At 32.4% G+C, this 10,244-nt stretch overlaps 1 long non-coding RNA gene across 1 annotated transcript; it reads left to right on the top strand.

Moving 5' to 3' along the window:
- Positions 1-5,910: 5,910 nt before the first annotated feature.
- On the top strand, positions 5,911-9,336 carry LOC131049791 (uncharacterized). The gene is made up of 2 exons (XR_009372444.1): positions 5,911-6,122; positions 8,985-9,336. It is a non-coding gene; the product is annotated as an uncharacterized LOC131049791 (long non-coding RNA).
- The last annotated feature ends 908 nt before the right edge of the window (positions 9,337-10,244 follow it).

The raw sequence follows: 10,244 nt of genomic DNA, 5'->3' as shown, positions 1-10,244 counted from the left end.
ATCTTCAACCTTTTAGAAAAGATTGAAATCTTATCAAATCCATAGATTTGACCAAATCATATATTTGTGTGTTCATCTAAGATCATATCTATAATCTATATCTTCATTAATCTCCTTATTTCATAAAAGTTTGGTGTGCTTCCCACATTGACCTTGATTTTTTTACAAAAATCTATCATGTCATGATGTATCATATTTTCTAGAGTTGGTTTTTCATTTAGGATGAATTTAAAATACTCTAGGAGTTTAGAGCTACTCAAAATCTAGATAGAATAAATTTGACACATTTTGGATATACTTAAAAACTAGCTAGAATGAAGTTGGAACACTCTAAATATCATTAAAATGAAACTACAAAACACTGAAGCTAAAATATATAATATTGCATTCTATTTTTCAAGAAATATTTAAAATATCAACAATTGAAGTGAAATAGAAGTATAAGAAATCAACTAATGTATATTCCATATTCTATCTTGAGTAAGTTATTAATTCTTATAATTACATCTCAATTCACTTATAACAATAGTTCTTAAAAGAGAACATGAGACAATCTCAATCCAATGCTCCTCACATCCACACCATTAGACCAACAAGTGGATTTAACCGAAAAAAAGAATCATAGCTAACAATATCAAATAAGAGACATTATGCATAGTAGCACTAGGCAACAAGTCTTGAATCAATACATGAAATTCAATAAGACCTTAGAGAAAATAATAAAGGATCTTAAAATGTACTTATTGCAGATATATATAGTTTCCTCTCTCCCTTTAAAATAATAGTTGAGATCAATAATTAGTAGCGCTATCATAGAATTTTATAATTACGAGATATAGAAAGATAAATAAAAGTAATAAATTTAGATATAATTGGAGAAAATTGGAGAAAATTAGTTGGAAGAGAATATATTGAAATGTACCATAGTCCAAATAAAAGCCAAATAGTGTGATCAATAAAATGGAATGGACTTGAATCTCTAATGTTAGTACACTATCAAATTATGTTTTCAGGTTAGTTTGCATTGACTATAGTTATAAATTTTCATTTAGATAAATTAGAAAATCAAATAAAAATGAAAATCTTCAACTTCATATAACACAATGTAGGAATTAGATGGAACTACTAGGGTGTACAAATAAAAAAATTGCATACTGAATTCCACCAAGTATAGGAACAATCAGGTTGTTTGATAAGTTAAATGAAATAATGTAGGGAGAATTCAACTTTTGGATGATACAATTAATAACACTTCTAATATATGCATGGTAGATAGAAAAAAAAAGTTTTGAATTCTATCATAAAGGGTGAAGAGGTTTTTATAAGGATTATGGAAATGTCCACCTTCTACAAGAAGATATTATAATGTAAAGATACATACAATTACCCATGGAGTACCTATAGTAATATCTTGTCATAAATAAGGTTTACTAATTTTGATTTTGATAAATTTGTAGTAGGTATATTTTAATCATAGTAGCTACTTTTCAAAAAATATTAGAAGACAAATCCAACACATCTTGACGATAATGAATGGGTTTCTTTAGAGGATGGTTTTGGTATGATAGAACCTCATTAGATTCTCATTAGGTTGAGATATTAAAAGGGTAGCTTAATGAAGACCAATGATGAAAACCTGCAATGGTGCCAAAGATTAATGAAATACAACCACATCCCAGAGTATGAAAAAGAAAGCCAAATTTATTGCAAGATAAATACATAATAGTGTGACACCTATCGTTGACCTATGACACTTACAAAAATGTAGAACAATGAAGGAACATACAGGGGGCATGCACATATACTTAGACTTAAGCATATATGTACTACATATAAGAGATGTAACCGATGAGAAAGATATAAGACATGCTAATATAATGGAGATAGGATTATTTATGGCATTTGAAATGTATACATGGTATATGAATGAATATTTTATTTATTTATGTATGTTATAATCTAATGTACTATAATCCATCATATATGCTCTCATGTGCTCTTTCTAATCCATCAAATTGGGGTTTAATTGCATCATTGATAGGGAATATTTCTTAAAACTATAGTCTACACTCCCTATTTGTAACAACAAGATAATACTTGCATCCATTTCTCATCTATAGTATCCTCAAGCTAAGATACAAATCTAAAAAAATCTAGGTAGGGAGCTATTTCACTTCAAATTTAAATTATTCATAAGAAGTCAATCCAACATTCAAGGATAGTAGAATATTATTATTTATGGCACACAATAATGGGAATTAACCTACTCATAGCTCCAAACTATAAAATTTTATGGCAAAATTCAATTGAGCATGTACATCTAGTCTATGTAGTAGACTCAAACAATAAGAATGAGACTTCAAGTTGCTAAATTCATATAGATGTAACCATCCCCTTGGTCTACAAATTCAAACTCTTATTTTAGGGAAAATATGATTATGGGTTCGGGGAGTTCCTACTATACTATTGGTGTTTGAATGTTGTCATTGATGCTTGTGAAAACATGAGCTTAATGCTCTTGGGTAGTTCTGGGACAGTCCAACAAGTTGGAGTACATATGTATGTGTGTTATTTTGGTCTACAGTTGATTGTACCAATCTGGGGTTTTGACAATGAATTTGCAAATGCCTAAAGTACCTATATTAAATATTTCACATGTTGGCATGAAAAGGTTTGAAAGATACAAGGTCAAGAAGACCTACCCAGTAGTTACTCCATTTCTCCAACACAAGACAGTTAGCTCAAGGAGTCTACATTTTTTCAGACGATCACGTTTTGCTTTGCGAATTCGGGACAAGACTAAGGATAGATCATATCATGTAATTTTCAGTGGACATCCTTTTGCATCATGTTTAAATTGCATTTTGAACCAACTCAATTATTGGAATGAAGGATATGTAGCCGACATGAATCAAATATGGATTGATATATATGTATGATGTACCCTCTTCGGTGAGTAGTAGTAGTAATGAGTATGATGATAGAGACAACAATTAGCAATGATATGTGATCAAGAAGCGAATAATGGAAGAAGTTGATGAAGTGTGTAGAATTTGTTTAGTGAGCCTAATTGGAATTGTACTCCATGCATTTTTGAGATGCAACTATAATAGTTCATTTTGTATCTATTTTTGGGCAATAAGCCCTCCAGTAGTGAACCTTATATGGGCAGTGAGTCGTGCAGCATGAGCACTATTGTAAAATTTGATAACTGGTTATAAGATATTGAGAGTTAACCCTCTCTGTGGCTTTTCCCTTATGGTTTTCCACGCAAAAATATTGGTGTCAAGTGTTATGTGTTTCTTTCATAGTTTCCTTTCTTTATACCGCAATTAATTATGTTATGTGGATGGTTATTTAAAATTTTTAATATGTTTAAGGAAGTATTGATTCAACACCCCCCCCCCCCCCTCAGTATCCTAGATATTCAACAATTGGTTTGCATGCCTCATATTAATTTATACGTATTTTCCTATGGATATAATATATTGAGCATAATGTGTAAGATAACTCTAAGGTTGGGTGATGTGTAGCTAATTTTTTCAGTCTAATTATTGATCCTAGTCTTGACCCTCTCATAGTTAAGCAATGGTGTCGCAGTGCATGTTTTGGAAGGTGGATGTATCATATGTAATATTCAACTAGCCTTATGAACATTAAGACAAGAAATTATTATTCAAAAAACTTTGATCCTTATTATGTTTATTTATTTTATATTTGCATGATTCTCTACTGAATGTTATATTGTGACCTATAAATCCTTGCTTTGATTGTAAGGATGTATCTATTTGACATGAGCCATTCATTTGTATTATTTGATTTATATATCATCTTTCACATTTCCTTTCACAAATTTATACTTAGTATGTATGAGGAAGCTTGACTTGTTGATTGTGTCCCACATCAACTAATCTTTCGAAGTGTTGGTGGTCATGTGTGACATATCGGTCCTAAACTAAGAATTTTAGACTTCTAATATTTTTCTAGCATATTTTATGGGACTAAAATTATTTCGAATATTTAGCCTTCATTCTGAGGTGCAAACCCCACTTGGCCAAGTATAGTTGTGTTATTGAACATCAAATACTTATTATCACTTTGAAAATCTATTTATGGTGATCCTCTATATTAATCAACATAGAGGTCATAGAACCTCTATAAATACTACAAATTTTACAACTAGGGTTAACCCATAAATTCTTATATGTTAATTCCTATAAGAATATCTCGAGCTACATCATAGTAATAATCCCAATCCCTACAAGGAAATATAATCATGGCTACCAATCAATAAAAAATATTCTTTTAGACATGAAAAACTATATATGTATTTATTCCACACAAACCACCTACTATATGGAGATTTATCCCAAATGTTACATTGTTCTCTCTTCTGCACTTTATAGAAAAAGACCTAATGATTCCCCCTAAACATTTGCATGATATACAAATCATTTCATAATTCACAAAATTGGTGAGGAAAACATCAAACTCAAAATGTTGGTTGCTTCATTCAAAGGCAAATCTCTTAGCTAGTATTTACCCTTGGCTCCTTTGTTAATAGCTAAGTTGTCATGAGCCTTAATATTCAGTATTTTATTTAATTGATTTTTTAATATTTAGTAATTATAAATATAATATTAATTATTTTAAATAGATAATTAATACTAATATTTTAAAATTATTGTAATTAAAAATGATAATTTTACTTGCATTTGAAATGTGGAAAAGAAGAGTCTTCCATTAAGTTGACGATTATAACATGTTAGTGGGAAGCACATTATAAATAAATAAAATGAAAACTTCATGTCAATTTTGTACAACTAGAAAGTCATCCCCAAAACACCTCCTTAACTAGTACTGAATGTGCATGAACTTTGGTAATTGTTGCAGATCAAGGAGTACCAACTCTAAATAAATGGAGAATGATTTGGTGATGAGAAAGGAATGGGGCGTACTTGTGTTATGTATTCTCCATGCAATAAATCAGCATTTTTGCATGCATTGAAAGACTCATATTTGTTTTACACATTGTTTTGTCATGATATGTTCATGAAGTAGTGGAAGTTAAACATAACTAAGACATAATAAATGCATCCTCTTCAAAAATGTGTCAAGATAAGAACCACAAATCCAACCTCACATTATATTCACAAAAAAAAACAAAAAAAAAAAAACATACATTCAATTCTCCTAAGAGATAGCTCCTTATTTTTCTAAGGGGATTTGTCTCTATTCATTAGGAAGAGGGGAAACGGAACTTGATTCATGAGATGCATTTCTGCTTCTTTAATCCAATGGGACAATTTTCTTGGATGTAACCATATTCTCTTTCTTTCAATTTTTGGATGTGAGAGAACGAGTAGAGGAGGAAACTTCCATTTCAATTTAGAGATGAATATCCATCCAAGTGTTGTCAGACAAGGAGGAGACTCTCATTGAGAATGCTTGGGAAGGTCACTGGGAGACCAAGAGGAAGTGGGGAGAGACATTGTCAGACAAGGAGGAGACTCTCATTGAGAATGCTTGGGAAGGTCACTGGGAGACCAAGAGGAAGTGGGGAGAGACATTGTCAGACAAGGAGGAGACTCTCATTGAGAATGCTTGGGAAGGTCACTGGGAGACCAAGAGGAAGTGGGGAGAGACATTGTCAGACAAGGAGGAGACTCTCATTGAGAATGCTTGGGAAGGTCACTGGGAGACCAAGAGGAAGTGGGGAGAGACATTGTCAGACAAGGAGGAGACTCTCATTGAGAATGCTTGGGAAGGTCACTGGGAGACCAAGAGAAAGTGGGGAGAGACATTGTCAGACAAGGAGGAGACTCTCATTGAGAATGCTTGGGAAGGTCACTGGAAGACCAAGAGGAAGTGGGGAGAGACATTGTCAGACAAGGAAGAGACTCTCATTGAGAATGCTTGGGAAGGTCACTGGGAGACCAAGAGGAAGTGGGGAGAGACATTGTCAGACAAGGAGGAGACTCTCATTGAGAATGCTTGGGAAGGTCACTGGGAGACCAAGAGGAAGTGGGGAGAGACATTGTCAGACAAGGAGGAGACTCTCATTGAGAATGCTCGGGAAGGTCACTGGGAGACCAAGAGGAAGTGGGGAGAGACATTCCCAGGTGAGTTTCGTGAGACCACAGTTTCTTTGCATTGTACTTTGTTAAATAGTTTTCTCGTTTTATTCAAATGCCCAAATTTGAGTCTTTATTTAGAAGAATTGATATAAAGGCAAAACTGTGAGGGAATATGATCACTGTACATATTTTGTATCTCATAGCTCCCTTCCACATTTTATATTTTTGCATATACGTCTACCTGAGCACTTTCCAACCATAATACATGACAAAAAATACCCTCCATTGTGCCTTGATGCAAGTCGATATCTTATATATCTGAATGCTCTCAGTGGCGTATGCAAGTCGGATACTGGCAAAGGTTGTGAGTTCAGTTTTACACCTGCCGATTTGCACTTATATGAAATTTTCTAAAGCCCTTTTTAACAATCCCATTTTGTGCACTATCCACAAACATTACATTTCATGGGATTGTCACATTAGCAAAGAGATCACGTGTCATGTCTGTGCATTCATCTTTTACGATATGATAGATGTGCATTCATTATTACTGGATACATATTAAATTGACCTTGTGAAAACGTAGGTTGCTTTTTCCTTCTAGTTATCCTTTGAATGATTTTCTGTGTAAGGTAGTGTTGCATGCCTAGTATAAGGAGAGAATGATTAAAATTATATATTGTGTTATCTAAGTCTTTTGGGTTACTCCTAGATGATATAGGTTAACTCAATTATAGTATGTAAATACAGAATTAAAAGATTAAATTGGAATTATATTCATATAAACGATTTAATTATCATTATAATGAATCAAATGTCAGACTATGTAAATAAAGCTAATTTGTCTAGATGGGATCAATTAATTTGTGTACTTAATATATCTATGAACAAAGGAGATTACCATGAATAAATTTGAGGGTGATTAGAAAGTCACTGAATACCCATTAACATTAAGATGTCACTTACCTTACACTTCAAGTTAAACGAACTTCAAGATAGAAGTTAGGTGACAAGGTGATATTCTGTAAGAACTGTAAATATCCTTTGAATTAGTTACATAGTTTGAAATGTAAGAACTGTAAATATCGTTTGAATTAGTTACATAGCTTGAAATACATGTACAGTGTATTTACAAGTAGTAGAAGTATAAAGCTCCTTGAAGAATGTCCATGTAGTAAAAGATGGTTCTTAAATTAACACGCACTTTTAATGGTAGATTTTCAATATTAAAACAAGGGTTATTATTGGGTAGTTCTTACTAACAGCCTATAAAGCATATTCAAGGAAACTTCTAGTATAAGAATTAAGTGTCAAAGGAAGGATAGGACTTATCTTTAAATTACTTTTGTCAATTATATGATATCGTTGGAATGGATATCCTTAGTTATCATTTCAAGGTCCTTTATTAATTTTGGAGGGGTAAGTTGCCCTTGTTAAGTAAAGGAACTATAAATATCTAGTGTTGTTGTACATATCTTAAGTAAGCTCTTCTTAAGGCTAAGTGGTGAGGTTGATAAAGTTGTTACGTCTTTAATTTAAACTCAAAGAAACCTTTGTGCTTATAAAGTGGCTCTTACAATTTAATGAAGTAGAGACCAATATATCTACTCTTTTCATCAAATATCATCCCCTGTTGATATATTATTCATTAAACCTTAACTAATTGGAAATAGTATCCTTAGAGCCAATGCCTATTGATTCATTTTCCAAAATTTCACAACTAAACATGTGAATCATGATATTCTGATGTACCTATATGAGTTCTCAAAACTTTTAATTCTTATGTGTGCAAAGATGTATCCTTGTGACAACTACGATTGATATATGCTTGTGAAAATAATTGATTACTATAGATTCTTCCCAATTATCCCAATGGTTTGGTGGGTATATTTTTCTTGTAGTATGATTGTGACCAATTAGTTCCTTTAATTTGATCAAATTTCCACAATCCATAACTAAATCAGTAAGTTGTTTCTGGATTTGATTGTGTACATGTTTTTGCATCAACGTTTCGGATTACACTTTGTGATCCATCATCAGGATGAAAGAGTGTGTCAAGAGATGTAAAAATAATTCGGATCACACTTTGTGATCCATCATCAGGATGAAAGAGAGTGTCAAGTGATCCATCATCAGGATGAAAGAGAGTGTCAAGTGATCCATCATTAGGATGAAAGAGAGTCAAGAGATGATCCATAATCAGGATGAAAGAGAATGTCAAGAGATGTAAAAATAATTATTTTTACATCTCTTGACACTCTCTTTCATCCTGATGATGGATCACAAAGTGTGATCTAAAATGTCGATGCAAAAACATGTTATTTTTACATCTCTTGACACTCTCTTTCATCCTGATGATGGATCACAAAGTGTGATCTGAAACGTTGATGCAAAAATATGTACACAATCAAATCCAGAAACAGCTTATTGATTCAATTAGTTATTTTTACATCTCTTGACACTCTCTTTCATCGTGATGATGGATCACAAAGTGTGATCCAAAACGTTGATGCAAAAACATGTACACAATCAAATCCAGAAACATCTTACTGATTCAATTAGTTCCTTTCAATTAGATATTTCCTAGCTTATGTTGATGTTTGCCTTTATACACTTTTCTATGCTCATGTATGTTGTGTGAGATTCTATATGCATGGTTGTGTGTTCATTGTATATCATGTATGTATTGGACGGGTACCAAATATGGAACAATGGGAGAGGGTAAATCTCAACACCTGATTTACCTACGGGTAGCCGATATAAATCTTTCACCAAAGTGTTTAATCTATATGATGTGTGTTGATTTATTTTCTTACCTCCTGCCATATCATGGAAATAGGACTGCATAGTCATAGGTGATATGTTTATCAGATATTTTCATGTTGCACCAAATTCCATGCCCTGCAGTTTTGAGTCGCTAGAATTCCTCATCCAGGGTCAATGGTTCTTCGTGTCAGGAAGAAATCTAGGGAAGTGTAAATGCTTTACAGTTGGGCGGTAAAGCGCTCTGGCAGCATTCTCACCGAAGTTGTGATCATGGGAGATAGATGTTGGGAGTCCCTGTCAGGATGATATTCAGCTTTGTATTATATATTTGAATTGTAATCGACCTTATGGTCTCTTGTAACTTAAATAATTTTCTTAGGAATTATAAATCTCTTGGCTTATGTATTTCAAGATTGTGTCAAGATATAACACTATGCATCCTCTTTTGTATATTAATTTTAATGGATTAATTGATAAACCAATTTTAAAATTTTGTGCAAGTTGTAATAATTAATGATTAATAGTGTGTAAATTATGTATTTTGTTGGTTTAATAATTTGGAGGTCCTTACATGAGTAGGATAAGTTGAGCTACAAAATGATCAATAAATTCAAGGAAAAAATGTTATTTCATCATTAGAAAATATCAATACCATAAAAGTAGCACCAATAGAGATGGTGGACATGATTTCAAGGCATATTTTAAAAGACGTGGCTATGAATTCCCATAGAGATCTTCCCTCCACTAGGTATGGCATAAATTCTTATTTGAGGAAATAGACTATAAGTTCTCCATGATAATCAAGTTGAGAAGAGAAAATTATCTCCCATATATGTTTGATATTACCATAATTGCTAAGAATGACCTAATCCAAATCAAAAGTTTATAACCTCACCCTTCCATGTGATTTTTTACCGGCATTAGACATCTATACCAAGCCACATTTCTAGAACAACCTATAAATATGCTCATCATGAATCATATTTTATAAATACCATCACTAGATCACTTTAAAGTTGAACCATTAGCTCGTAGAGAGTTTGATAAAATGGGAAATTTATTGATAAATATGTCTAATGAGGTCATTTCTCTCAAGAGGTAGTAGAATAATGAATAAATATCATTGTATATGTTGGGAAATTAATAGGTTCAATATGAAATATTGTGAAGATCAATGTTTATCCAAAAAATTGATCAAAGGATGAGACTCGAGGCTTGGATAGCTGCAACATGAAAATACGAAGCTCATATGCAAATCTGAAAATTCACTTGCCTTAGTTTGCAAAACCAAGATTAGATCCTTCTTCTTAATGATTCCCAAAATTAGCCTATTTATCATGCTTAATAAATCTATCTTATGTGAACTTATAATAGAAATAAATAATTATTAACATAAAAAAA

The sequence above is a fragment of the Cryptomeria japonica genome, chromosome 5 (assembly GCF_030272615.1).
Source record: "Cryptomeria japonica chromosome 5, Sugi_1.0, whole genome shotgun sequence".
In the NCBI taxonomy this organism is placed as follows: Eukaryota; Viridiplantae; Streptophyta; class Pinopsida; order Cupressales; family Cupressaceae; genus Cryptomeria; species Cryptomeria japonica.
The sequence above is the reverse complement of the archived record's forward strand: the minus strand, read 5'-3'. Positions and strand labels throughout refer to the sequence as shown.